Below are 6035 nucleotides of genomic sequence, written 5' to 3' on the forward strand. Positions count from 1 at the left end.
CTCGTGACAGGAGTATTTTGGTGTATCCACAAGCTTTAGCGAGTTACAGAGTAGTGTGGTGTACCCACAAGCTGTGCTTGTAACTGGATGGATGCATGTCAATATGAACAGGTTCAAATGCGTGGTCCTTCCTCTGATGCGAATGGACCAACGAATATGTACACGCGAGTTACCAAAGATTCAGGAGGAAATTGAGTCGAGTTTCCAACAACTTCCCCCTACAGTAACTCAGGGGTTGAACATGGAACCCATTCCTTGAACCAGCAGATGGCGATTGCTGGCTTTGCCGGAACACTTGCTCCGTCTACGTCTTCGTACTTCCTCTTCTATATTTAAGGATTTGTAATGTTCTTGGTGATATTCTTTTAGTTACTCGTTTCTTCAAGATACTATAGTGCAGTGTGTAAACTGGTTGGTCGACTATTCATGCTTCTGAAGTGAGATATCAGCAGGTGGTTCTATGATTCTATCAGCCATTCATACTGCCCTTGAGGTGCATTAAGACATCTTCTGGTTTGTGGGACTTGAATAACTCATTTGTCGAAAACTTGCCCAGGATATAAAAGATGATAATGGTTTTCAGGTGCAAAGATGTTTCCCCAGATTTTACCATGCAGGCGTATGTTTTCTTCAACGATTCGACTATTGATCAACGATTCGACATTCTACTTTTATGAGTCGAGACGGTAATTTTCCTCTTTCATATATCTAATTAATTTCCTTGAAATGTAAGAATATACAAAATAGGTCTTTATACATATTTTAATGTTAATGTTGATTTTATTACTGTTATCTATGGGGTAAATAAATAGGAGTACTCCGTTACTGAATATTAAAGAGAAAACTGAATAAATAACTAGAAACCGGCCATGTAGTCAACTTTACTAACAGAAGCATTGAACATTTTATATTAACTTGTCTGTGCCAACTGATTTACCAAGTAACTTGTCTGTGCAAACTGATTATACCAAGTACTAGTCTCTGCAAACTGAATGCATATAAGTTTTATTCTATTTACAACTTGCGTGTGAAAGTAAGAATTTCTTATCTTTTGTGTATCTGGGCTGGTCTAAATCTCTCTTTTTTAAGCTTTGCATCTGCTTGATGCATATAAAAAATGTTTTATTCTGGTTTCTGAAAACTCCTACGCGATTTAGCTAGTTTTAGAATTTGGGAGCTTAACGGTATGTACCAAAAGCTGGTAGGATGACCACTGCTGATACTTTGATATTATCTGTTTGGCTGACTGAGTCAAGGAGTTAAGACTATCAGTTGCTTGCAAAATCTGGTTCACCATTGTGTGTGGAGATGAGTTGCCAGTCTAATGGTGAGAGTGAGAAAGTTTCATCGTCTCGTGACAGGAGTATTTTGGTGTATCCACAAGCTTCAGTGAGTTACAGAGTAGTGTGCTGTACCCACAAGCTGTACTTGCAACTGGATGGATGCATGTCAATGTGAACAGGGTCTAATGGGTGGTCCTTACATTAATGGTTTCGTCCTCTGATGCGAATGTACCAACAAATATGTACACGGGAGTTACCAGAGATTCAGGAGGACATTGAGTCGAGTTGCCAACAACTTCCCCCTACAGTAACTCAGGGGCTGAACATGGAACTCATTCCTTGAACCAGCAGATGACGACTGCTGGCTTAGCCGGAACACTTGCTCCGTCAACATCTTCGGTAGTTCCTCTTCTATATTTAAGGATTTGTAATGTTCTTGGTGATATTCTTTTAGTTACTTGTTTCTTCAACCTGTCATGTGCAACTTTATCTCTGCTAGAAGTGTTACCATTGTCCAAAAAAATAAAATTGACTCTCCTTAGGCCAAAAATATAATTTCTCTCTATTCACAATTGTAACTAATGTAATTATGGAAGAGACAAACATACTTTTACTGTTTTGATAAAGGACAAATAGACCTTCTTTGCATTTTCCGCAATTTTGATTCCCTACTTATGATTATCTTTTCTTAATATTGTGGGTGAAATAGGTTAATGAAGAATTGTGCTGGCTCTTTATTCTGGTTTCTGAAATTCTTATTTATAAAATGTTTTATTCTGGTTTCTGAAATTCTTAAGCGATTTAGCTAGTTTTCAAGGCCTATTTCTTTCTTGGTAACAAGGTTTGGACTAGACAACTGTTCTCGTTCTACTTTGTTCGACGAATGACAAGAGTACTGTGGTGTACCCACAGGCTTCCACGAGTGACAAGAGTATTGTGGGTGAAATAGGTTAACGAAGAATCTTGCTGGCTCTTTGAAGATCATGAAGGGAGGAAACCTGGGCCACACTCTCTTGTGGAGCTTTATTCATGGTATCATTATGGATACATTGTGGACTCAGTGATGGTGAGTTTGTGTCTTCTACAGCAGTTTTCTGGGTCTTTAAATTAGCACTACAGCACATGGTGCATCTAAAAAACTAAACCTTCAGAATCAAGTCTGGGAAAATTGTGTTAACTGAACCAAATAAAGCAAAACACACTTGGTTAGGTCAGGATGACCGTTCAAATGTTTTGGCAGCAGAAAAATTCCTATCACATGTTGACTTGCAAATATATATCTCCCTATAGAGTACCACTAGTCCACAGCATCCTCTTAAGAAGGAAATGGCCTCTCTAACAGGGTGTCAGTTAATTCAACTTAAAAGTTTAAACAAACATAGAAATCACACTTGCTAGGACATATATGTTGATATCATGATTAGCTTGACTTTGACATACATGGTGTCGAACTGTCAATAGTCTTTTGGATTCTCGAATACGACAGTCACATCACCATGAATTATTTCATGGCCTCTTGATAAGTTGAGTGGTTTAGATTGTCAAAGGCAAAGTATAGTTAATGTCCCAAGGCCTGATGGGACTTTAAGCGCAAATAACACTCAAAGCATGAGGCTTCGTGATGAAGGTTTAGATTTTCAAAGGCAAAGTATAGAAAATTTCCCAAGGCCTGATGGGACTTTAAGCGCAAATAACAATCAAAGCATGAGGGTTTGTGATGAAAGGCGTTAATATAGAAAGCAAAAAATATATGTGTAATGCAAGAAAATGTAACTCTAAACTCGAGCAATAATTTTTGGATGAAGATTTGAAAAGCTATAACTAAGTGAAACCTTTGAAGCAAAATCGTGTCAATCAAGTTCAAAACCATTTGAAGTATTTGATTAGATAATAAGACGATGTTTTAAGTTTTCCATGACTTGACCTTTCCTTTACCAAATTTCTAATTTCTTAGAGCCCATCTGGATTAGGGGAATAATTAAGTACTTTTGAAGTATTGGAGCTGAACTTAAAAAAAGATGCAGTTACGTGTTTGGTTAGAAGTGCCGAAGCTAAAAATAGGCCGTTGCTGTGTTTAGTAAATATTTTCTAACAAACACTATTTTCTATTTAAATGACTAAATTGTCCTTAAAGCTATTAGCACTAACAATGAACTGATTGTTGCCATCTCTAAGCAGCCTTCTTCTCTCTGCTTTTGTATGTGTTAGTTTTTGAAGATGTTGAGATAGAAGTACGAACATATTCTCTGGTGCCCAAAATCTGCTTGCATTATGGTGTAAGATTGTGTCGTTGTCAATGACCAGCCTTTTACTGTGAAATTTTTCAGTGATTGAACTTGTGCTTAATGGTTTGAATTTTTTGTCAGCTCAGTGTAGTTGCACTCTTTTAGTAATAACAACAGCATAGGTGTTCCATTGATGATCTATTAGACATTATTTCTGTAATGATGCTGACCTTGTTAAATGGTAGGATAGAGAACTTTTATTCTTTCATCTGGCGGCCTTTGGAAGTGAAAGTTGGTGAATGGTGTTTATGCTTAAGCCAGGAGTGGAAGCAGTTGCAGTGTCTTTAGATAGTGTCCGAATGTGAATGCTGTCAGCTGAAGGAGCAGAAGATGGAAGTATGTAATCTACTTGTATTAAAAATGGAGAAAAAAAAATTAAGACCAGGGCCGTACTCCAAATCTATGCTTAGCAGGAGCTTAGGAGCTTCTCAGGTCAACAACCTTTTGGATATTTTAAATCTGATTTCAACATTTCATGTTTATGTTAAAAAGTATGTATTTTTGTTGACAATCCTCTCAAAATTATTCTTGATAAATAATTTTCAGATTTGTTGGATGGTTCTGAAGGTTTTAATTATTGTTTTGGTAAGTGAGATGGGCATTCTCATTAACACACTGTACCGCATGTCACATGATGCTCTTTAAAGAGGTGTAGGAACGCCTGTGCCCTGTTGACGTGGACTCTCCAAGTAGTCAAAGTTTGTTGCTTGCTTTAGATGGTCTGGAATAGTTTTAATTTTTAGCAGTAAGACTTTAGGTTTTGAATTGGTTAATAGAGCCTTACCCACTGTTTGCATTTGCAGTTTGGGATGCTTTGTCGGGAAACAGAGAGCTGGAGGGTCGAATGCTTGCTATTTTTTTCTTCTGAATTTATTGATTAGTGTCTTTTAGATTCCTTTTTATTTATTTATGAGTTCCATATCTACAGATTTTTTTTTCTAGTGAAAGAGGGTAAGGTATTGAAACTTGAAGCTTCTAATTTATGTCATATTTTTAAGTCATTGTCGGGGAGAGAAGTAAAGGCTAACCATTTTTAATGCCATCTGCTGTCCTTAATTTTGCAGTAGAAGTTCTAGTGATTCAGTTAGGTCAGCAATATTTTTTTAAGCAATACAAATATGCCGGACTGGCCATGATATTGGAACTTAAATCGAATCTCTTATTCTTAGTGTAACATCTCCTTAATTGAAAGAACTAGAAAGAAGTTAAAAATTGGAAATAATCATTTTTGGAAAAGAATATAAAAATCTGGAAATTTTTAAGTATGTTAAGTTGAGTTTTTGGCCAACTTCAAGCGACCATAACTCCTAGCTCAGGATGAGTTAGGTGTGTTTCCAGATATCGTAGGAAAGATCTTGGAATAATCTTTCCAACGCCACCGAGTTTGTGCGATTCCTAGTTTGTATAAATGAAATATGCTCATTTGAAGTTGGGCTGTTCAAATAAGGAAAGTCTAATCCGGATTTTTGAAGGGTAGTTTAGTCTTTTCCTTACCCAATTAATTAAATCAGTTTTTAGTGAATTAATTGGGGTCTAAACTAAGTTAGTTCAGTTTACACAATTAAGAAATACGCTAGGGCTTTGAGAGAAGAGAAAAGAGGAGAAAGGAGAAGAGAAACTTAAGATTCGTCAAGTTCTTGCGATTTTGGTTGTGGAATTCGCCAAGGATTCAATCCTACAAGGTATGTGAGACTTTCATAGCGTTGGGTTTGTTCACCCATGCGCCAATCATGTTTGTTTCAGCGAAATTCGTTTTTAGAAAGTTGAAAGTATGATGTTCTTGAATTATCTTCTTGAAGTTTGCTTTAGTTCTTGAGATTTGATGGGATTGTGGAGTTCTTGATGAAATCGTGTCGATTTAAGAGTTGTTTTGAGTTAGATTCTTGTGTATATATACTGGGTATTTGAATCTAAAGAGGGATTGACAAAAAGAATCGGAATTAGACGAATTGGGGTTGGAAAACGAGGAAGGAAAAAAGTCGGACAAGGAACAGGTACCAGGTTCGCGGACCTATTCCTTCAGTGTGAAAATTTTCTCTCCGCATCGCAGAGAGATCACCGACTTCACTGTTTCAAAAATAATTTTGCGATCAAATATTTAAATGCAACTCCGCGTTGCGGACTTGTTCCAAGACGGTGATTTCGTAATTTTCTTTTCATGATTAACTATCTAAACACTCCTAAACATCATGAGATCTTTCCTATCACAAATCATAATCCTTGAATCCATAATTCAATTCAAGGAAAGTTAAGAGTCAAGTCAAGTAAAGTTAAGAGTCAAGTTAAAAGAAGTTTACAAACTTTTCAAAAGTCTTTTACAAACGTTTTAAATTTGTCTTAAGACTTAAAGTTCAAGTTGAGTAAAGAGTAAAGAGTAAAGATTGAAGTCATTTCTTCAAAGAAGTATATGAGAACTATGTATTCTCAAAGTGTTTAAAAATGTTTTCACATTTGAGCAAGAAAGGGA

The sequence above is a fragment of the Solanum tuberosum genome, unplaced genomic scaffold, assembly GCF_000226075.1.
Source record: "Solanum tuberosum cultivar DM 1-3 516 R44 unplaced genomic scaffold, SolTub_3.0 scf00618, whole genome shotgun sequence".
NCBI lineage: Eukaryota > Viridiplantae > Streptophyta > Magnoliopsida > Solanales > Solanaceae > Solanum > Solanum tuberosum.